This window comes from Lampris incognitus, chromosome 4 (assembly GCF_029633865.1).
Source record: "Lampris incognitus isolate fLamInc1 chromosome 4, fLamInc1.hap2, whole genome shotgun sequence".
NCBI lineage: Eukaryota > Metazoa > Chordata > Actinopteri > Lampriformes > Lampridae > Lampris > Lampris incognitus.
Window position 1 is genome coordinate 55176708 of NC_079214.1, and position 25145 is coordinate 55201852.

Sequence of the window (25145 nt, forward strand, 5' to 3'; positions counted from 1 at the left end):
GTCTCGCTTTACCCACCGTCTCAGGCTCAGCTGGCGACACGGTCACCGAGGAGGTCAGGACAAAAGAGGGAAGAGTCTGAAGATCCTCGGCGAGGCCGTCACAGCATCTCAGTAACATTGTCTGCACCGGCGCAGTAGTAACAGACACCCTGACTAGCATCTGGTTTACTCCCTCACACTGCTGGACGTCCACATGCGGCCTGCTGCCTGCCAAGCCGTCTGGATACTCAGTGATGTCATGGCTTTTGGCAAATATGTATAGAGTCATATGGACAGTGCACTGGCTATAGTGAGTGTGAGCTCCTGCTTGACCGGTAATATGTAGTATCTATCTATTGTGCAAGGAAACTTGACAAATGAATGAATAAATAAACAGTAAACAATGGGAACTCATGGGATTTTTTTCTATTAATGTGTGGAAGGCCATTGCTGTTGGGTAGCCTATATATATATATATATATATATATATATATATATATATTGGGCGGCAGCAGGAAGACACCTTGGACAGGCCGCCAGGCCATCACCGGGAATATACATACATACATACATACATATATATGCATATACACACACACACACACACACACACATTATAAATATGAATTGTTTTTTTTTTAGGAAACCATCAATGGTGTTGATAAAAGTGCTCAACAAATGAGGAGTGGAATGTTATGATAGATGTAGGGGGGGGGGAACATTAATATATAGCACATAACAAGCTTGTTTCATGCGTCACGCACTCATCAGCTGCCGATAAGTTTTTCCCCTACTTCTATCTATATATACAAAAATATATACAATTAATATTTTAATTTAATTTAATTAATATTTAATTGTCTTAATATTCTGCTCCTCATTTGTTGAGCACTTTTATCAACATCATTGATGGTTTCCGAACCCCCCCCACTATATTATAAATATATATATATATATATATATATATATATAGGTAAATCGATAATAGATAGATAGATAGATAGATAGGTAAATCGATAATAGATAGATAGATGATGGATAGATAGATAGATAGATAGATAGATAGATAGATAGATAGATAGATAGATAGATAGATAGATAGATAGATAGATAGATAGATAGATAGATAGATAGATGGATGGATGGATGGATGGATGGATGATGGATGGATGGATGGATGGATGATGGATGGATGGATGGATGGATGGATGGATGGATGGATGGATGGATGATGATGGATGGATGGATGGATGGATGGATGGATGGATGGATGGATGGATGGATGGATGGATAGATAGATAGATAGATAGATAGATAGATAGATAGATAGATAGATAGATAGATAGATAGATAGATAGATAGATAGATAGATAGATAGATAGATAGATAGATAGATAGATAGATAGATAGATAGATAGATAGATAGATAGATAGATAGATAGATAGATAGATAGATAGATAGATAGATAGATAGATAGATAGATAGATAGATAGATAGATAGATAGATAGATGGATGGATGGATGGATAGATAGATAGATAGATAGATAGATAGATAGATAGATAGATAGATAGATAGTCAGCCTCTGTAGTTTATTAACTCTCTGATGTTAGGCCTGTGGTAGATGTGACCTTGTTTTCATTTAGTTTATTTCCATGTTAAAAGATAAATGCCAAGTGTTACTTGATCGATAATCGATCAGTTAATGAAGCAGTGAGGTGACCAGCTTCGGCAGGTATTGTCTTGCTAGCTTTCTGTGACCTGAATCAAGTCATTTGTAGCCGCCTGACACAATGATCACGACAGATGTCAAAGAAAAAAAAACTTAAAATCATTGATCCCAGACCGAATCAAGGGAACCAGAGAGCGGACTTGTTAACAACGGTGGAGGACCCTGCTCTGGTCTGGGCTGCAGTATTTATTTTCCCTGTGTTTCCTTACACACCTGTCTCACGTTGCACGCCCCCTCGTTTGGCATCCGGGCCGGCGCTAGCGCTCGCTCCCCGGGCTGCCGTGCCTGCTCATGCATGCAGCCTGCAGGCCTGTGGCAGCCCGCTCGTCCACTTCTGCCTAGCAGCAGTCAGATAAAAGCACCGCTACCTGTCAAACAAACTGCTGCAACTGAATGATAAATTAATGATCAAATGGCTCGCTGAGAAGTACAGTGGCACTGTTGGACTCCTGTAAGCACTCCACCCCAAGCTTCATAGGGAATGGACGAGAGAGAGCGCGGAGAGAGAGAGAGAGACAAAGGAAGGTAGGGGGGAAATGGGGGGGGGGGGGTTAACGGACGGACCGGGAGAGACAAAGGGATAGACAAGAGCAAATATGGGGGAGAAACTGAAACACAGAGAGAGAGAGAGAGCGATAGTGAGACAGAAAGACAAAGTGGGTGATGGATAAGAGGATGAGGGGAAAGTTAAAAAAGAAAATGAGAAGATGAAAGCCACATCAAAAACTCTTCCACTGTTTTGTGTGTGTGTGTGCGCGCGTGTGTGTGCGTGTGTGTGTGAGAGAGAGAGAGAGAGAGAGAGAGAGAGAGAGAGAGAGAAAGAGAGAGGTGCTCCAAGTGGATGACTTGGGGGTGGTGTTGGGGGGGGGACGTGATTTTTCATGGATACAGCGCTCTCCTCTGAAGACACAGCATACGTAAGAAAGAGAGAGAGAGAGAGAGAGAGAGAGAGAGAGAGAGAGAGAGAGAGAGAGAGAGAGAGAGAGAGAGAGAGAGAGAGAGAGAGAGAGAGAGAGAATGGGGGACAGACCGATGAGGCGTATGAAGCGGGTCTGTACTTTGGTTTGTCAGTCCATCAGTGTGAAGTCCTTGCAGGCCTCTTCACACTGGCCCAGCTAAAGCGCAGAACACCAGGAAACCAGCCAAACCCCTCCGCCCGCCACGCAGGCCCAGCACCAGCACCAGCACCGGCAGCACCACCGGCAGCAGCAGCACCAGCACCGGCAGCACCACCGGCAGCACCAGCAGCAGCACCAGCACCGGCAGCGGCAGCACCAGCAGCGGCAGCAGCGGCAGCAGGGCTCGTGGCTCACACTGTTCCCGAGCTGTGTAAACACACACACTTTGATATATCAGCATATTCACCGTAGATATACATGAGAGCATTGCCAAATCAAAAGACCGCATTGAAATGCAGTCAGTATTCATTATTCATCTATTTGTGGTGTTATGTGGGTATATTGTGTGTGTGTGTGTGTGTGTGTGTGTGTGTGTGTGTGTGTGTGTGTGTGCCTGTGATTGAACATGCTATTATATCCCTTTGGACTGATGGGGAACAGGGTTGCTTATACCGTAGCTTCTGAGGAAAAAGGAAGATGACATCAAAAAAAAAAGGAAGAAAAAAGGAAGAAAAAAGCCTCGTCGGGGGCTTTTGTAAACAGTGCGATGTGGGTTTTTTGCCAGTTGAAAGAGGAAGTCGCCATGGCTGGGCTGCAATGTGTCTTTCTTCTTGGCACATTTCCATCCCTATTATGTTGTCGTGTCGTGTGTTGTTGTCGTGACGGAGCGCCCTGGCTCATCTCATATGCAGTTATCCGGCTAACTACCAGCTCTCCCCCTGCTCCCTCGCTGGCCTTTGATGAGAACAGAGGGAAATTAAAATCATGAACCTGAATTATGGATCCAATGACAAGATGGCCCCCAAAGGCTCGTTCTGCTCACTGTCTCGCTCGCATGCTCTGGTCTCTTTTCTCTCCGTCTCCGTATATATTTAATTTATTTATTTTTTTGTAATTTCACTCTCTCTCTCTCTCTCTCTCTCCTAATTTCACCTTCAGTCTCATCCTCTCACGCCATCCCTCCCTCAACCCCTCTCTCATTTATAGAGGGTTTGCCTGCCAGCATGCGCCACATGACAGGGAGAAAGAAAGGGAGACCGAGCGAGGGAGAGAGAGGGAAAAAAGTTTCAAACGACGATAACACACAGTTTGATAAAACTGACAAGGGACTCAATTAAGGCTTCCCTGTCAGAGCCGGAGTGATATTTTATTAAGCGGCTGCGCGCCATTCGACGGGCACATCAAGCGACACATCTGTAGACGAGAGGCCCGCGCCAGCCGCGTAAGAGAGACACGTGTTGCCGCTTTCAGGAAACATCAGTCGAAACTCACTTCATCACGTCCGCTGAAAAATTAACAGGCCCCCGTTATGGGGAGGCTCATTTACTTTTTCATGCTCCACCCCCCGGCTATTGGGGAAGAGGACCCCCCCCCTCTACCCGCACACCCCTTTCCCTTTATTTCAAACACACCCGAGAATGTAGCACACGGAGTTTTGGTATGATCTCTTGTAGCGTTACTATCAGAACAAGCTCGGCAAAGATGCTGCGAAAAAATCCAAAAAACCCCGCCGGAAAGAAAAGGAAGACGGGACGGGACGGGACGGGACGGGGGGGGGGGGGAGACGGGACGGGACGGGAGGGGGGGAACGCGACGGCTGCCGGCGCGTGTTAGTGACGTCCACACGCGCGAGCGCTGAGAAACTTGAGGGTTGGCCGGTGTAACCTGAGGGCCTGCGTGTGATGGCAGGGCGGATGTGCTCCACAAACAGTAGAAAACAGCTGATTGGCTCATTGGTTCATGTGCGATTGAAAGTGAAGCCAACGTGCTGCAAAACAAGGCTTTGACAAAATATCAGCTGCACATTTTCCTCCCTCGTGCACGGGCTAATATTATGATGGAAGTACTCGCATCTGAGACGCAGAGTCCCCCAGACATGAAAGTGTGTTCAGTGCATTTGTGATATTTACATGAGGGAGGCATAAAACATAGAGGGGTATATGAGAGATGACAGATGCTGACAGGTTTTTTATACACACACAAAACCCACAAAAAGTGTGCCTGTGTTGGCATGCATGTGCTCTGATGTGTGTGTGTGTGTTTAAATATTTATACGTGTGTGCGCGCTCACACACGTGCATGTTTGTGTGTCACAGTGAAGTCCTCACTCCTCCCTGGACTGGTAGTGTCTATAGGACACCACAGCTATAGGCTGAAACTCATTTCTAGGCAAGTCGCCTATCTCCAGCTTCTTAGCTCAGTGCATTGTACTGATATGAAATGTACCCCAACCATCCATCCATCCATCCATCCAACCATCCAACCATCCATCCATCCATCCATCCATCCATCCATCCATCCATCCAACCATCCATCCATCCATCCATCCATCCAACCATCCATCCATCCATCCATCCATTATCCAAACAGCTTATCCTGCTCTCAGGGCCACGGGGATGCTAGAGCCTATCCCAGCAGTCATTGGGCGGCAGGTGGGGAGACACCCTGGACAGGCCGCCAATCCACCACAGAGCCCACACACACACACACACACACAGATTCATACTTAGGGACAATTTAATACAGCCGATTCACCTGACCTACATGTCTTTGGACTGTGGGAGGAAACCGGAGCACCCGGAGGAAACCCACGCAGACACGGGGACAACATGCAAACTCCACACAGAGGACGACCTGGGACGACCTCCAAGGTTGGGCTACCCTGGGGCTCGAACCCAGGATCTTCTTGCTGTGAGGCGACCGCGCTAACCACTGTGCCACCATAGTACCCCAACTAATCGATCAAAAACAAACTCATATTCCTTTATCGAAGAGTCGGGTGTTATGACACTGTCTCTTGACCTTCTCTCGAATGGCTACAACGGATCGTGCAGTAGAGTTTATTGTATCCTCTTTACTCACCTTAGAGGCCTCGACTGAAAGCATAAAATGAGAGGTATGTTTTCTCCTTAATGCAAGGTGTGTGTTGCCGCTGAACATCTTTATAATTACACCACAGTCACACCAGAAAGTTTGTGAGACTGCGGCTGATGTTCGCCGATTCCTCCTTACTTACTTTATGCATCTTTCCGAACTCCAGTAAACTTGCTTGTGTAGCGAGGGGAGGAGGTGTGGTGGTGTTGTTGAAAAGAAAACAGCAGTGTTCTGATGTCTGGCAGAGGCCATGCTGTTACACCGAGATGCAACTTTAATTCTGATGCCTCCCTTGTAATTGAGGTTGCACTTGTAAAGGATGTTGTTCTGCCGAGATAAAACAGATGCATATCACAACCCCCCTACATGCTGCACCCACCCACCCACCCACACTCACTCACCCCCCCTCACACACACACACACACACACACACTCATCTCCCTACACACACACACACACACACACTCACTCAACCCCCCTATACACACACACACACACATATACACACACACACACACACACACACACTATGCATGATTGTGTTGTATTTGTTAAATTCAGGCCTCTATACATATAATTGCCCGCTTGTTTTGTTTCTATATGTTTGACCACATCTGCATATATGTTTGTATATTTTGCTCACATCTACGTGTGTGTGTGTGTGTGTGTGTGTGTGTGTGTGTGTTTGAGTGTGCGTGTCTGCTGCACGCATGCTGGCGGTGGAGCTGACACGCGGTCTTACATGAACCCTGTGCTGACCATACATAGTCTGTTTCATCTAGAACAAAAGCTGGGCCGGATGACACAAAAGGCCGGGTTGAGAAGCTGCGCGGGCGATGGGGGCCCAGGCCTCGATACATGAAACAATCAGTGTAAACTTGTCCAGAGCTAAAAGATTGGTGTTGCACCTACACCAGCGCTCCTCACCGCTGACTGTAGGCAGAGTCCTGTCCGTGTAAGGCAAGATTAAAGCTCCGGCTAGATCAAACCGGTGTCTGTGTTTAGTGCAAAGCAATGTTGTTTTATTTGTGTGTGTTTCTATCATTGATTAAAATGTGGCTCCCAAGACGGGTGATGATTTATGCATGGCGCCTATGTGCGCGGTGCATCTACTCTGTGTTTGTGCGCCTGCGTGTATATGTTTTCAACCCATACACATACAAACGTGTATGCGTGTGTAGCGTATGTGTATGGATGAGCCCGATGACAGCTGTGATGAGGGGTAAATCAGAGGCTCAGTCTTAAGGGCTGCATCTCAGTGACAGCTACTGGAGACGCGTTGACGGATCCCGGTCCCGACAAACGGCGGGGCTGTTTTAATGAAGAGGCGAGGCCACGCATTAGTGTGTTCATGCATACACATGCACCAAACGTGCACACGCACTTACTGTACTTCTATAAATGCGTGTAAGTCTTGCTTAATCTCCCCCCCCTTTCTCTTATTCCCTCATCTCGCCTCCTCCCCCCATCTCTCGCTCCCCCTCCATGGACAGGGCTGACACAGATATATTTGACTGATAGATCTGTCAGCACTCTTGCTAAACAAATGAACGTTGCAGCTAGTGCCAGCGAGGCTGGGCTTTCATCAGCGCTTTGTGGTCTGGGTTTGAAGTGGGCTCCCACCCCCCTTGTGTACTGGAGCTAAACTTGATTAGTGGGTCCTTAGAATGTGACATTTACATTTCAGCTACCGTGAGAAGCCTAGCTGTTTATTTTTCATCGGAGGGAAAGCTGACGGGGTATAATTCTTCTGTCATATACAACATGAAATTCATTTTGCTGCGAGCGTCGTGAATACGTTCTCTATTCATTGTGGTTATGTAGTGCTTTCGGGGGGGTTCAGCTTTGCTCGAATACTTTGTCACCTCTACGATATTAGAACAACATTCAGCATCATGAAGCAATTGCAAGGATAGCAAGATTACACAGAACGGTAACGGTTCGAAGCAGTGGGCCCAGAGGCAGGCAATGGCCACAAGATAGCAGTTAGATTTTAACAGAAAGTATCCTCACTTGAACCAGAGGCAAAGAGCCAAACTCATGCAGGCAAAGTGGAACTAAAAAAATGTAGCTGACACTCAGGAACATGAACTGACAACAAGCAATGAAACTACTCAAAACACTCTGCTTATATACTATCAAACAAGCAGCAGCTGCTCGGGTAGGTGAACTTACTCTGACACGCCCACACCCACACCTGTAAACAGAAACAGCAGGTAGAGCAAGAGAGCAAGAGAGAGAGAGAGACTGCAAGGTTCAGTTATGTCCATGACAGGGGAAAGCCTGAGGAGAGACTAGCCAGGGCTCTAAGGAGAGAGCAGAAGGCCTTCCAGAACTGTAAAATGAACTGCAGTCCACAATCTGACGCTATGTTCAGAAGGAGGACATGGAGTCTGAACACATGAGTGACTAGCAACTCAGCCGCTTTCCTAGCTGAAGGAAGTTTGGGCAGGGGCATAAAGTGAACCACCTTAGAGAAGGATCTGCAATTGTCAGGATAACAGTTTAGCCATCAGATGGTGGTAGGCCAGTTACAAAGTCAAAACTGATGTGGGACCAGGTGCAGCTCAGGATGGGAAGGGGGTGCAAAAACACAGAGGGGGGCCTGAGTGGAGGACTTATTCCAGGCACAGACAGGGCAAGCAGCAATGAAGGAGCAAGTGTCTTGTACCATGGAGGGCCACCAGAATTGGTGACGGATGAAAGCCAAAGTACGATGGATTCCCGGATGGCAGGTGAGTTTGGAACTATGCACCGACTGCAGAACCTGGGACTGGACTATTTCAGGGATGAACAGATGATTGGCAGAGCCATCTCCCGGATCAGGGTGGGAATGCTTGGCTTCTTTGACTGTCAACTCAATCCTCCATTCCACAGTGCCAACAATGCAGACATCCGAGAGTATGGGCTCTGGACCGCAGTGGTTATCTCTGGAGCAACTGACAAGAGAGAGGGTCAGGCTTAGCATTGTTAGATCCAGGATGGTAAGAGACAGCGTACTGGAATCTAATGAAAAACAGAGCCCACCTGGCTTGAGAAGAGTTAATTCTCTTAGCTGACTGGATACAAGCAAGATTCTTGTGGTCAGTCCACACAATGAATGGCAGTTTGGCTCCCTCTGCCCAGTGTGTCCGTTCCTCCAAAGCCCGCTTAACTGCCCATAGTTCCTTGTTGCTGATGTCATAATTTCTCTCTGCAGGAGAGAGGTGATGAGAGTTTTTGGTCAGTGGGTGAACGCTAAGAGAGGAAAGCCCCCACTCCAATATCAGAAGCATCCACTTCCACAAAGAATTGCAGATTGGGATCTGGGTGAACTGGGATAGGAGCTGAAGTGAAGCACTGTTTGAGCTCCACAAAGGCTTTATCTGCCACTGGTGCACAGCAGAATGCAGAGGAGCAAGATGTCAGTGGTGTGAGGGGGTCCGCCAGGGTGCCGTAGTTCCTGATGAATCTGTGGTAGAAATTTGCGAAATCCAGGAGCCGCAGTTCTTTCAGGGATGTGGGTTTTGGCCATCCTTGGACTGTTGTGATCTTCACTGGATCTATATGCACATGTCCAGCAGAGATGAGGTAGCCTAGGAAGGACACTGTAGACTAGTGAAATTCACATTTCTATGCTTTTACGAATAGTTTGTTTTACAACAGGCATTGAAGAACCCAATGGACGTGACTGGCATGCTTCTGGAAAGACTGAGATAATTAATATATTATCGAGATATACAAAAACAAAAAGATTGAGCATGTCCCACAGCAAATCATTGACTAGCCCCTGAAAGATGGCTGAGGCCAAACGGCATGACCAGATATTCAAAATGGCCTATGGGCATGTTAAATGCAGTCTTCCACTCATCTCCTTCCATGATGTAGACGAGATGGTATGCATTTCAGAGGTCTGGTTTAGAAAAAATGGTAGCCCCCTGCAGGAGTGTGAAGGCAGATGATATGAGTGGAAGTGGGTACCTATTTTTAACTGATTTTATTTAGTCCTCTAAAATCTATAAAAGGCCAGAGACTCTTGTCCTTATTTTCGACAAATAAAAATCCTGAATCGACAGGGGAGGAGGACGGCCGAATAACAGCAAGGGATTCCATAATGTATGTTTCCATAGCATCTATTTCAGGGCCGGACAGAGTAAAGCCACCTTCTGTGGGGAGGGATTGAACATGCCCGCTGTTTACTGAAATCATCTTTTAAGTCATGATGCTCTGGAGGTATTAAAGAGAGGTCAGGTGCCACTACTGATGAAGGGGAAGTGGACAAGGTGGGCACAATAGTGGCTCTCAGACAGTGGCCATGGTAGTAGGAACGCCGACTATTGTTCCCATTGTACAGTCAATGTGGGAGTTATGTTTCTTCAGCCAGGGACTCCCGTGGATTATGCTAACATGGGGTAACTGTATAAGGTGCAACTAGATCACTCCTTGGTGGCTGCCCAAAATTAGCAAAGGGACAGGCTCGGTGACATGCGTGACACAGTTAATAAGGTGACATCGAGCGCCAATGCTTCTAAAGGCTTAATTAACACATTAGTGGAGATGCTGGTGGGCCACTGACAAATCAACAAAATGTTCATCAGCACCAGAGTCTACCAGAGCAAATAAAGACAGGGACTCCAGGGACTCCAGGGACCCCCCCTCCCCAAGTGACAGTGGTGGAAGCTGGAAATGGGACTTCTTAGAGTGGCGAGATGTTGTCAGGCTCACCAGTAACCCCTCCTCTATGGGAGAGCCCAACATTTTACTGGACACTGAGGACAGGTGGAGTTAAAGTGATCAAACTGACCACAGTAGAGACAACAGTTGCTCTGTATTTTCTGTTGCATTCCACTACAGTCAAACGGGTTCAACCCAGCTGCTTAGGCTCTTGATCCACTGGATCCGCCCTCCACAGCTCCATGTGAGTGGTTCCAGAGCTGCTGAGGGGAAACTGCAAACCCTGTCTCGGAGTTGTGACTGGACAGTTGGAGGCCCTCTCCCTGCGCCATTCCCGCAGACGGTTATCTCACCGAATCGATATGGCAACAAGGGAGGACAAGTCATCAGGCAACTATCAAGAGGCTACCTCATCCTTAATACTGTTACTGAGGCATGTTGTCATTCCAGCTGTTACCAGCCGCCAAGGCCCGGAACTCAATCGCGTAGTCAGCAGCAGTGCAGAGCCCCTGGTGGTTGGTAAACAGTCTCCCCACTGCCTCGTTTCCTTGAGTCGGATGATCAAAACGTTTCTTCATCTCTTGGAATAGGGTGTATGATGAACAAATGGCAGACTCCCCCTTCAACACTCGAGTTGCTCAGGCCAGAGCTCTTCCACTGAGGAGGTTTAAAATGTAGGTGACGCAGGACCACTCTTTTAGGAATGATGAAGGCTGAAGGTTGAACACCAATGAACACCACATAAGGAATTCCTGACAGGTCCCTGAATCTCCAGGGTAGTGCTCCAGTGCTGGCAGGTTGGATTCATGGGATGGAGGAACACCCAGTGGGGGTTGAGCTTGAGCAGCAGGGGGTTCAACAGGGGCTGAACATGGAGACTGGCGCACCTCCATGGTGAGACTGGAGACACTAAGTGAAAGCTCTCGCAGTGTAAGTAAGTAAAGTTTTATTTATAATAACTTTTAAAAACACACCTACAAAGTGCTTTACACTCAATCCAAAATATATGAGTAAATACATAAGAAAAATTGAATGACTATAAAACATGGCACAGGGAGTAACAGACCAAGCTAAAAACGAACCAAAACAGAAGGCAGGGATGGGGATCTACAAAAAGGTTTGCCTAAAAAGTTAGGTTTTTAGAAGCTGCTTAAAACAGTCCAAAGATTCAACAAATCTAATGGACTGGGGAAGATTACCACAGAGGCTTGGAGCTAAAACTGCAAAGGTGCGGTCACCTTTTGTTTTGCAGTTGGAGTGGGGGATGGATAAATGACTGAAGTTTGAGGATCTGAGTGGTCGGGAGGTGGAACGAGAAATGAGAAGATCAGAAATGTAACTGGGGTGCAAGATCATGCAGTGCTTTAAATGTAATCAATAGATTATTCTGAATTTTACAGGAAGCCAATGGAGGGATGCGAGAATAGGGGTAATATGGGACCTACGGCTAGTTCTAGTTAGTAGTCTAGCAGCTGCATTCTGAACCAACTGTAGACGATTTAAAGCAGCTTGGTTGAGGCAAAAGTAGAGGGAGTTGCAGCAATCTAGATGGGAGAAAATGAAAGTGTGAATTAATATTTCGATAAGACAAAATATTTCTGATTTTTGCAATATTTCTTAGCTGAAGAAAATAGGATTAGACAATCTTAGTAACATGGTGATCAAAAGACATTCTTGTCAAAGATGACACCAAGATTTTTAGTGGGGGGTTTGACGTTTGAATAAAGTAGACCAATAAACTGAGCAACTGCAGTGGCAAAGTTCTCAGTATCAATTGAAAGAAGTTCAGTTTTGTCAGGGTTTAGATTGAGGAAATTGAGGGACATCCAGTCTTTGATGGCAGCTAAGCAATCATGGAGGGAGGACGGTTGATTCAGGTTATTGGGTTTGGCAGAGAAATAGATCTGAGTATCATCAGAATAACAGTGGTATGACATGTCTTGAAGGTGACAAAAAAATAACACAGAGCAAACATGCATAAAGAGAAGAGGATTGGCTCAAGGACAAACCCCTGAGGGACTCCACACAGTAGGGTAGCTGATGAGGATACATGATTGTTAATACAAACATTAAAACATCTATCAGTCAGATAAGAGTGAAACCAATCCAGCACTGTACCAGAAATGCCAGCCCAGTTCTCCAATCTATCAAGCAAGTGTGTACGTAACGTTATATAAAATCTGCTCATGTTGTCCAATCGCTGTGCCCTGACTTGCAAAAGCATTTCTTATGGTGTCTGGCTCTTCTGGGTCCATGGGTGGCTTGTTTGTACTGTAATGGTTCAAAGTAGTGGACCCAGATGCGGGCCACAGACACACAAGACAGGAGTTACTTGAACCAGAGGCAAAAAGGGGCATCAAACACAAAGAGCCAAAATCATGCGGGTAAAGTGGAACTACAGAATGAGGTTGACACTCAGGAACATGGCCTGAAAAACAAGCAACAAAACTACTCAAAACACGCTGCTTAAATACTATCAAACAAGCAGCAGCAGTGCAGGTAGGTGAGCTCACTCTGACACACCCACACCTGTAAAAGGTGACAGCAGGGAGAGAGAGAGAGAGAGAGAGAGAGAGAGAGAGAGAGAGAGAGAGAGAGAGGAGAGAGAGAGAGACAGAGAGAGACAGAGACAGAGAGAGAGAGAGAGACAGAGAGAGAGAGAGACAGAGACAGAGAGAGAGAGAGAGAGAGAGAGAGAGAGACAGAGAGAGAGAGAGAGAGAGAGAGAGAGAGAGAGAGAGAGAGAGAGAGAGAGAGAGAGAGAGAGAGAGAGAGAGAGAGACAGAGAGAGACAGAGACAGAGAGAGAGAGAGAGAGAGAGAGAGAGAGAGAGAGAGAGAGAGAGAGAGAGAGAGAGAGACAGAGAGAGACAGAGACAGAGACAGAGACAGAGACAGAGACTGCAAGGTTTGGTCCATGACACAGAACAGTATTGAAGCTCATCATATGTGGAGGGACAGTATGCGTTTGCATGAGTGCGGGTGTGTGAGAGAGTGTGCATGAAAGAGACAGTATGCGTGTGTATACTTTTATGCACAAGGTGTGTGTGTGTGTGTGTGTGTGTGTGTGTGTGTGTGTGTGTGTGTGTATTTCAGGCAGAGTTTTGTCCCCACAGTACCTGCAGGCTGTTCTGCTCATACCAGTCATGAAAGTGTGGTCAGCCCAGAGGCATGATGTCTGGTTCAGGCTAACTTTGGTCTCCTGTCTCTTTCCCTGGGATACCTACTCCTGCACTCCCACTCTATCACTTCATCATATATCTATCGTTCTGTCAGTGTACCTTCCATCTTTTACTCTTTTCTTGTACCATCTATGAAAGGAACATCTTGCTCTGTGTGTGTGTGTGTGTGTGTGTGTGTGTGTGTGTGTGTGTGTGTGTGTGTGTGTGTGTGTGCCATCGGTTCTCAGGATGTGCTGAGCTGATGGCATCAAGGCTGCGGCTAAAGTTTCTCTTCCCACTGGGTTGACTGTGTAGGGAAAGATGTAGAATAAAGAAGCTGGCTGGTTGTTGTGAGTCAAGAGCACCGATCATGCACAATACTGAGGCCTATGGGTAGAAAACCATAAAACTCTAGTATAAGGCTTCCTCTGGCACATACGTACTGCAACGACCACGGATAACTAGACTCGCTAGCCCTTGGCTAACGCATCGGACCCTTTAGTCGACTGGTTAGCACAGTCGCCCGTGGTGCGGGCGACCTGGGTTCGAGTCTAAGCTGCCCCCTGAATTCACTACATTGGTGTCAGAAGAAGGATGGTGAGACTGTGAGGCCATCGGAAGCGCATGTGCCCAGAGGCGTGAGGAAGCTGATATGCTGAAGTGCGGGGATGCGCTTCCCTAAGGAGGGGGGTAGTGTAACGACCATGGATGACTAGACTCACTGGCTCTTGGCTAACGGGTTGGACCCTTTAGTTGACTGGTTAACGCAGTCGCCCGTGGTGCGGGTAACCCGGGTTCACTTCCCGGCTGCCCCCTGAATTCGCTACAATGCATACAAAAAGACACAATATTATGGTGAGACTTGTGGACCCAAATGCAAGACTTAGACGCGGAACTAAGGTAAATAAGAACAATGGGAATTTATTGAGGCAGGCCAGACAGGTGGTGGAGAGGGAGTGGAGAACCTAAAGCCAGACCGGTGGAAGAGTGAGGGTGTGGGGCTGGATGAAGACAAGCCCGGGGATGTACCGGTGAAGCGAGCAGGCTGGCAGGTAAGTGAGCCAGCGAGTAGACCAGACAGGCAGGCAAACCGACGAATAGGCAGACGAGGCAGGGCAGGGGTGGAGATAAACTGAAGCAAAGGAAAGGAAGAATTAGTAAACTGGCACAAGAGAATCACTAGAATTTAGAGTGGCGTTCACAATACTGTTGGCTGGGCCGTTGCTACCACTGAACCATAGGCAAAGATCTGGCAAAGTGAGAAGTCGATGAGCTGATGGCAGGCAGGTGAGCTGATGAGGAATACATGGTGGGTGTGTTGGTGGAGCGAGGAACCAGAGGGTAGAGGGACAGCGAATGATACACCATGCTGGACACACAGAGCGATAAAGAGGTAACCCCAAGGAAGGCGGGGAACACAAAGAAACGCACACGAGCTTGGCCATGAGCATAACACACGAGAGAACTCTCATGCACATATTCACGGATTCACTGGGTAGCCTGTTTACTTACAGGGACTGAATGATCTCAAGAAGAACTTGACTTTTTAGCTGCAATAAAGTCAAGATTTCCTTAGAGTCAACAGTGTTATCTGATGGCAGCAACCGGCCACATGCTGTGATTATCTGTATGCAAACGCGTCACATATGCACATGTAAATCTTCACAGTCACCGAGCGTTTATGGTCAGAAGATTAGTACGTTAAAGTAGATCAGGATGATTGATAGCCACTGTGTTTGACTTGGGGTAAAAAAGCATTTTGTGGGTTAGTGACTAGAGCTTGGATGGACTCTTGCCATTTGCTCTTCTTGGCCTCCTGGGATGTTGTTGCTCCTTACTGCATACTGACAAGAGGTATGCAGAGGAGAGTGTCTTAAAGGGCCTATAAATCACTCTTAATTCATGTAATTCATTGGCATTATGGTTAGCAGAATTGCTTTTGACTTTTGCACACTGTTGGCTCGGAAACCTTTGTGGCGTGCAAGTTGTGAAAAACAAAGGAATGCTTACTGGGGATTTCTACTCCAGATGTGGACGCAAACATTATAGAACATTCTGAAGTTTGATAATAGGCTAATGTTATTTCTATTTAATGTTCAGGAACTGCTGTTATTCGATTCATTTATTTCTTTTGTTTTTTTGGATTTTTTTCCCCCCAATTGTATCCGGTCAATTACCCCACTCTTCCGAGCCACCCCAGTCACTGCTCCACCCCCTCTGCCAATCCAGGAGGGGCTGCAGACTACCACATACCTCCTCCGATACGTGTGGAGTCGCCAGCCGCTTCTTTTCACCTGACAGTGAGGAGTTTCGCTAGGGGGACGTAGCGCATGGGAGGATCACGCTATTCCCCCCAGTTCCTCCACCCCCCTGAACAGGCACCCGGACCGACCAGAGGAGGCGCTAGTGCAGCGACCAGGACACATACCCACATCCGGCTTCCCACCCGCAGACACAGCCAATTGTGCCTGTAGGGACGCCCGACCAAGCAAGCCGGAGGTAACACGGGGATTCAAACTGCCGATCCCCGTGTTGGTAGGCAACGGAATAGAGCGCCACGCCACCCGGACGCCCCCGTTATTTGATTTATTACCAAAAGAAGCCAAGTAGAAAGAATTATCATGAAGAGAGAAATGATGCAAATAAAGTTATGTGTTAGAAATATCAGCATCAGAATACTTCATTCATCCCCGAGGGGAAATTGACCCTTTGCAAAGTACCGCCCCAGAACGGTGCTTGTCCAACCCTACCTTAGCAACGGTCCGTCAAGCTTTCAAACACACAGCAAAATGCTGAAACGGTGTGCCTATGGGATCTGCAAATCGGATACTAGATATCTGAAAAGTTTGGAGGGGGTGTCATTTTCTTTCCCTTCCTGAAACCCAGAACGCAAGAAGCGCAATGTCGGCAATAGATTTGGCAGTATAGCAGACCCCATGGCCAGCTTAATCCATCCAAAACCAACACAAATACCCGTCTGCTCCAAGTTAAGCTTGCTACTAGCTATTATTGATAGCTAATACAGCTAATGTATTATTACCGTTACTTTTACCCACACAATGCGCTGATTTCTCCCTTCATGTTTTGGTGTTTTCCGGCTACTTCCTGGATAGTTCTGAAATGCTTGACGGGCATAGCAACAGTAACTAAGGGGGGCGGGACTTTGCCAAAGGTCAATTGGGTTATACTATATCTTTATTCTTTTTTAATTAATCATCTCATGACATCACAAAAATCTCCCCACCTACTGGAGGGCTCCACCCCATCCGGTTTAGAACCGCTGCTGTGCAGAAAATAGCTGTAAAGGCTTAACGGGCTTTTGCCGGGCTTATACTTCAGTATCCACCTGTTCTCGGCAAAATATCAGTTCTATTTTGGCCAGCGGCACCAAATCAGCCTCCTGCACGACAACTTCTCTTCACAGGGCACAGTTTAGGACGTGTTAAGGCTGAGATCACAATAACAGGCTCATTCACTTCAGCAAATCAAATGAACCCTTCCAGTCTGACCCTTGTTTTGCTTGAACTGTTTGTGGCTTAGCAGGAACACACACACACACACACACACACACACACACACACACACACACACACACACACACACACACACACACACACACAGGGAATGGACAAATTTGTCTGCTTTGTAAGCACACATTCTGAGAAATGTGCACATGGACGTGAGCACACAAACAAATACACGCAACACAAACATATACACGCACTGTTTAGTCTCCTCAAAATGTGTGTGTTTTTTTCCACAAGTGAGAGGTAAACAATTCTAATCAGCCTGTTCCACGTCAGTTCCGCTGACAGTTTATGTTACCAGCCCGGCGAGGAGATGAGAGAGGTGGGGCGCCTGTACTTTACCCGAGTCGGGGCTATAAGTAGAACATTATGGGAGAAAAACAAAAAAAAATTCAGGCGATGATGTCATGTATCTTAACAGCGCTAATTGGATACACATATATTTATGGAGAAGAACTTAACGGGCCCTTAAATTATGCATTAATCAAACTTGGTGTAATATGAACTGACAGCGAGCTCGGCAATCTGGCAGCCATCTGGAAGACAGGCCTGTCAGTCACAGGGCGGTGAGAAAGAGCAACGGTTGAACTCAGTGTTAACCCGGGACAGAGGGCAGGGGGGAAAGAGAGAGAGAGGATGGGTCAGAGAGAGAGAGAGAGAGAGAGAGAGAGAGAGAGAAGAGGAATAGGGAGTTGGAAAGGGAGAAGAAAGGTGAGAGAGACAGATATGAAGAGTACAGAAATGGATGTGGACAAAACTTAAGACAGAAGAGTCTTCTATCAAAGATCTCATGGCACGCTGAAGCCTCAAACACACACACACACACACACACACACACACACACACACACACACACAAAGCGACCCACACAGAGTTGTGTAGCCACACACTACACAACCACATGCAGAGCCAACCATACACCTGCAGACATAGCTACACACACAAACACCCACACACACCCATACACTCAAAGTGACCCACACAGAGTTGTGTAGCCACACACTACACAACCACATGCAGAGGCAGAGCCAAGCATGCACCTGCAGACACAGCCACACACACACACCCACACACTCAAAGTGACCCACACAGAGTTGTGTAGCCACACAATACACAACCACATGCAGAGCCAACCATGCACCTGCAGAGAGAGAGACACACACACACACACACACACACACACGTTCAGCAACACTATACAGCCAACATGAGTCCGCACAACACTTATCTACACTCCTCTACACGTTGCACGAGCAGCAGGGACACGCACCTCGAACAGTTCAGCCAATCGGGCCGTGGTATGACGGAGCGCAGTCTGAATCCCATTAACCCTGCTGACAAGTTGTATTGTTCTTGTTACTGCCGTTTATGACGATGCTGTTGCCATTTAGCAGAACAAGTTGTGTGTTCACAATGGGTGCAAAAAAAAAAAAAAAATCTAACAGCTCTCCAGAATGACATGAAGCCGTTATCAGCGTGTCAAGCTCCTCCGCTTTGCAGACGGGGATAGATAGTCACAAGACGAACAAGAGGAAAGCTGACAAGACTGTGATACACGCAACGAACGACACTTCCACCGGCTGACAGAGGGCTTTGATTCGCTCCCTCCAGTGGTTATAGAGATTTTGATTTCATCTGCCTGTACTGTACTTAAGACCCCTTTCTCTTTCAAAAAAAAAACACAAAAAAAAAACAAGTCTGATTCCTCATTGTTCCCCGCCTAAGTTATGTATGACAAACGCCCGAGGCCAAATCACCATCAAAGCGGCAGTTCGCAGGAACATGGCTCCTCTGAGCTTCTTAGCGATGACAGATGTCACTTTTGAAGTGAGCGGCTGGATGAAAGTGGCCGGGGGATGTGACGGGCAGCGCGAGGACAGCTTCCCCGCCGCAACCTGCCATCGTCAGCGCCGCCAAGGTGTAATGGGGAAAGACTGGGGAGGCCTGGCAGCTCGCACCGCCGTCTGGGGGTGTCTGTCTTGGCGCCCAACAGGAGCCCGGTCTCAAATGTCACCCTCACCTTTCCTGCTAGCCACCGGTACCCTACCTGCCAGCCAGTCAGCAAGTCAGGCAGCCAGGCAGCTAGCCAGCCAGTCATCATCCCTCTGCCACCCGATTGGGATAGAAGTGTCTCACCTCCGTTCCAGCAGCTGCTTTGCCAGTGGATTCGTCGGGGTATAGAGAGAATAGCTAATCTAAGGGAACCAGCGGCCCGGAATCAAAGGGCGACTGGCTTCTCTCTTCACTCCGTGTGTGTGCGTGTGTGTGTGTGTGTGTGTGTGTCTGTGTGTGCATGCAGCAACGCTCACCTGAGTACTATCCCCGGTGTGACAGAGGGAGCGGCAAGAGGACTTGATAAACAAGTCAGAGCAATGCAACTTTCAAACAGAAAGGCAGCCAGTGCAGGGGAACCAAAACAAACTCTTAACTCGGGGAAATTCACAGAGTGGTCCCCCCCCCCGCTACCTTTCCCACCATTCCCCGCGTCTTTATTGTGGCTTGATATGTCACCACTGTCTATATCTCCTACTTACTCAGGACTTCAAGTGGCTGTCTCTATTTTGCCAGGCCATAAATTATTCAGCGGCGTGTGTCTTCTTAGAAATCTGCGCGTTGCATTGTCTCGCTACCTCATCCCCTCCTCCGAAAGAGGGGCTGGTGCTTTGAGACAGAGTTTGCAAAAGGTAACACAGGAACTTCAGCATCGACAACCACTTTCTTAGTAGGAGCTCTTGTCAAGTACATATATTTGTTTCGGCACAAGGAAAATATGAAATGGAAAAACAAGAGGGGGAAAAAGTTGTATCTGAATACGACATGGAAACCAACAAGCTCCACTGCTGCTACTACAACAACTTTGACTAGTATCCGGGCTAAAAATAATGACAGTATTTCACTCGCTGGAGTGTGTATTTTGTTTTCCCCAGTGTGTGTGTGTGCGTGTGTGTGTGTGAGTGAGTAAAGCCCTGGGATCCTACTGTATGTAAATAGCCATATGAGACTGCATAGCATTACTGTCCAGACACTGAAGAGGTGACCTGATCCCAATTAATCACACAATCCCAGGGAGAGCTGTCATATCCCATCTCCATCAGCAGCACCGTCCTGTTCACTCTCCCTCTCTTTTCATCTCTTTTCTCTCCTCCTTTCTCTCACAGACATGTATGTACATGTGCAGGCAAGCAGGCGGTCTCGCACACATGGCACATGGCACAAATATCCACCCAGACCTGTGTGCAGCCCCTCAACAAACTCCCTCATGTACCACCGACCTTTCATTCAAATGCACGGGGTCCAACCTAAACCTGGCATGTCAGCTGGTACGGACCAGTCGGTCCCCACCTGTCCCCCTCGCTGCTAGCCCCATAAGGCTCAGTGCCACAGGAAAAGGGGAGGGGGAGTCATTTCCATCTCAACAGCTGACAAAGGAGGTTACAGTCATAGGCATCCTATATACGGAAGACATTAAGCGCTTGCATCGCGCTGACACCAGTGAAGAACAACATCTTTACGTCGTCTTTCACAAAAAATTGTCTACAAGAGTGTGAGGTGAGGAGGTTGACAACATTATTATCCTATCCAGTATATAAACATTTGCTTGTTATATCATAATGGGGCAGCATTAGGGTGTCTCCCTTGCTTATGTATTGAGGAGTCTCTCCGGAGCAGAACAAACCTCTTTAGATGTGTACATAAGCGAAGTACGTGTGCCATCACTACATTGTTGTGCGACTTGACCACCACTGCACGTTTGCTTAAACTTTTAATGATAGCATTGCTTTTCTGTGTCACATGCACAAACACCTACAAAACAGATTGTTGACTAACACACAGGGTTTACCCATATACAGTATGCATACATGTAGTTCATACGCACATACATACACAAGATCAGACCTGAGTGATCTTGCACATCAACTTCATACTATTTAACCAACAGAAATTTGAGGCAATGTAATCTTTACTTTAACTATATATATATATATATATATATAGTTGCCCGTCATCAATGATGGGACTGGACGCAGAAAACAAATGTTTTTTTTGTTTTTGTGGGTCTTTTATTCCCCGACGGCACTCAATAGAGAATGGCATTAATATTACAATTTTGGGTGTTTGAGATAGTCACAGTGATAACGAAACATAGATAGCTATAAACAACAGCACTGACCTGTCTCCAAACAAAGAAAGAAAACCTGAAACACAACCAAACTAAATACATTAGTTCAGGGGAGGGGTTGCAGTAAGGGTAGACCTAAAATCAAGCCCAAGTATACTGTTGATGGTCAGCCAATCTGTCTGCGGTGTGAAGGGGTCGGGCATACTATGTCTAGACTTTGCACTACACCATGCAGGCCAGGAAGTCAGTCCACTGCTATGCCTAGTCCTGCGGTACAGGGAAATGGGGCCCCTCCGTTGCCATGAGCCAGGCAATGTGAGGTAAGTCAGAAGGCTCAGAGAGCACGCTAACCAAACAGTGTTTCCTGGAAAATGCTGTAGGCGGGTGCCCTGAAGTAGACATCCAGATAGGCGGCGTCCCCCTTAGGTGCCTACTAGACACAGGAAGTAATATAAGCGCATTGACAGAAAGCATCCTCAGAGACCACCTCTACAGAGAAGATGAAGATATGCACTGTACAGCTAAATGGCTTAAAATAGCAGCCAACAAGTCACCACTACCCTACTTAGGCTACGCTGAGCTAGACATACAGGTAATGGGGCGTACCATCCCAGAGTGCAGTTTCCTAACAATCAAAGATGACGATGCAAAAGGGGACGATGCTAAGGAACCAGGTTCATCTCCACTGGCATTATCAGAATGAACATCAGACAATTAGTGCTCAGTTAGCTACAGTTAGTAGTAGAGTTTGACACAACTCTGGGGGGGGGGGTTGAGTTCTGTCTGGAGGGAGGCCTTCCACCGGATACAAGAGGCAGAGCTTGTTGAAAAGATGCCCACAGCTCGTGTGGCATGCAAACACAAAGTGAACGTGCCTGCTTTATCAGTTGCCACAGTCTATGCGAGGGGACTTAAGAGACCGTCTGATGGCAACTCCAGCATGCTGCTCGAGGCAGGGAATACTCCACCACCCAGTGGGCTGTTGTCCCTACTGTAATCTCGACCTACAGTCGTGTTTCCAGTCCAAATAATCCACTTCTCACTGGAGGATGTCTGGTTGCCCCCTAAGGCTAGGCTAGGTATTCTTAGCCAGTCTCAGTGTGTTGAGGGTGACCCCTATGAGGTGAAGTTTCAGTGTATTTCTGCTAACCATGAGGAAGTGACCATTGACTGGAGGGATGGTCAAGGATCTGACAGCGACATACAAAGCTTACTGGACTGACCACATCTAGGAGGTATACCAGAACAGCAGGCAGAGCTAGGAGTGCTTCTGATGAAGTACACAGGTGTGTTTGTAGTTCATGATGAGGATCTGGGATACACTGATTGGGTGAAATCCCTGTGGTGGACGAGACACCAGTCTCCCAACCCTACCGGCGCATACCACCCAATCAATACAACGAGGTCAGGGAGCATATTTATGAACTGCTGAGAAAGGGAGTGATTCAAGAAAGTTCAAGCTCCTGTGCCTCACCAGCCATTTTGGTGTGCAAATCTGATGTAAGTCTAAGACTGTGTGTGGACTACAGGAGGCTGAATTTGAAGACCAGACGTGACGCATTTCCACTCCAACGCACTGATGAAAGCCTGGATGCTCTGAGCGGCGCATAATTCTTCTCAACTCTCGGCCTCGCGAACAAATACCACCAGGTTTCAGTCTATGAGAACGATAGGAACAAAACGGCATTTGCCACACCCTTCGGCCCATACGAGTACCTAAGGATGCCCTTCGAGCTGTATAATGCGCCCGCAACATTTCAATGCCTGATGCAGGCTACCATGAGTGATTTAGTCTTCCAAATTGTGTTGGTTTATTTGGACGACTTGCTTATGTTTTCACTGACATTGCAGGATCACCTGGTAAGGCTAGAGACGGTTCTTAAGAGGTTGAGGGAGACAGGGCTAAAAGTTAAAAAGGAGAAGTGTCATTTCTTCCAGCCTGAGGTCAGGTTTCTGGGTCACCAAGTCTCAGCCCAAGGCATAGGTACAGATCCTGACAAGATAAGTGCAGTGAAGCTGTGGCCCATCTCTAGTACTGTATAAGTGCAAAAAATAAAAAATAAAATAAAATAAACAAATATATTGCTCTTAAAGTGGCAGCGTTACCTCAACAAGAAGAAACAGCATTACGGTACAAATTCCCTAAAAAACAAGCCATACCCCCACTATCTAACAGCCCACGAAAACTGTGTGTGTGTGTGTGTGTGTGTGTGTGTGTGTATGTGTATATATATATATATATATATATATATATATATATATATGGCAATATGTATAGTGTTACATCATGCCAATAAAGCCATTTGAATTTGAATATATAGTATGAATACCTGACAACCTGATGTCATCTCATCCCTAAACTTACCTCACTCCCTTCCCTTTTTGAACAGGGAACTGTATAACAGCAATATAAATATAATAATAACACATTCCCCCATGTTTTTCATATTCTCTTTTTCAGACCCAAGTTGAGATCAAGAGCGTAAGCGCACATATGAAAGTGGCACACTGGATACAGGAGTCATGTCGTAGCTTTGTCTTGATTTATCTTGATTTTACCGTTTTGGGTATTCCCTTTGAAGAAAGAGAAATGGCATCTTGTGAAATCAGAGGAGAAGTCAAAAGACTATCGCATGTTGGTGAAGCGCCAATGTCTCACCCAGCTTTACCCAGACTTTGTCTTGTCAACTTGTTCAAGCGGTTCCCCTTTGTGCTCTTGTAGTTGCAGGGCTGAGACATGCAATCAGGTATCTGCAAACCTCTGGGGAAGGCAAGGCTTTTTAACCCCTTATCTGAAATAAATAAATAAATTATTAAGTCGAAAATTTTGAAAAGCAGTTGCTGCTAAATAAAAAATTTTTTTTGTAAGAAGATACTTTATCGTAACTCCATACATACAATGAAATTCATCCTCTGCATTTAACCCATCCCCTGCTAGGAGCAGTGTGCAGCTGCCGTGCAGCACCCAGGGATCAACTCCACTTCCTCATCATCATCTTGGACTCAGCGGCGCACACAGGGGCAGAGCCGGCCCAAAGCATAAGCGAACTAAATGGTCGCTTAGGGCCCCCACGCCAGCAGGAGGGCCCCAAAAGCGCTTGAAATGTCCAATACGACAGGTTGATAAATATATATATTTTTGTGTGTGTGTGATATATCATATCAGTAGCAATCACCAAAAAACAAAAACTATATATTTTGATATCATGTTGTTAACAGACTGAGAAATAATTGTAAAAGACTGAGAAATAACTGTAAGCAAGTAAATAAAAACATACTTAAGATCTTCTATGGCTCAAGAGCGATTGAGTGGACTGGCACTTATAAGCACTAACAATACAGTTGGCTGCGAGATCTCAAACAATGGTGTCATAAATTACTTTGCCCCCAGAAAAGCCAGGAAACAAAGATTTTAAGGAGAGTGATAAATTAAAGTATTTTATTTTGGGATATTTTCTGAACCATTAGCACACCTTTGAACACCGTAGTTTTCCAACGTTTTTTATTCATCTACATATTCTTTAATCTGTATTGTTATATTGTTAGATGTTAGAAGTTCCTCTGTTCATTGTATGTCATTATTTAAGTTTTTATTTAATTTATTTACTATTGTCTGTTTTTGCATTTGCATTTTATGTAAGAAAATAATTTATTTCTTTGTTACTGTTCTGCACTTTTGCACAGTTCAAAAGCAATTAAAATAGTTAACTTGTTCAGTAAATGCATTGTCTGCTGGTTTATTTTAAGACTTTCCAGCACAGTAGTAACTCATGACAATGGTATGGTAACGATCAAGCATGGACATAATATTGTCGGTGGTGGGAGGTGGGTTTAGCATGGGGGTGGGGGGGGGGGGCAAATCAAATTCTGCTTAGGGCCCCATAAAGCCTTGGGCCGGGTCTGTATTAACTTCAAATGATTCAGCACATTTTTTTCCCCAAATTTTAAAGGTTCCTGCTCTCAAAACATCCATCACAGCCAT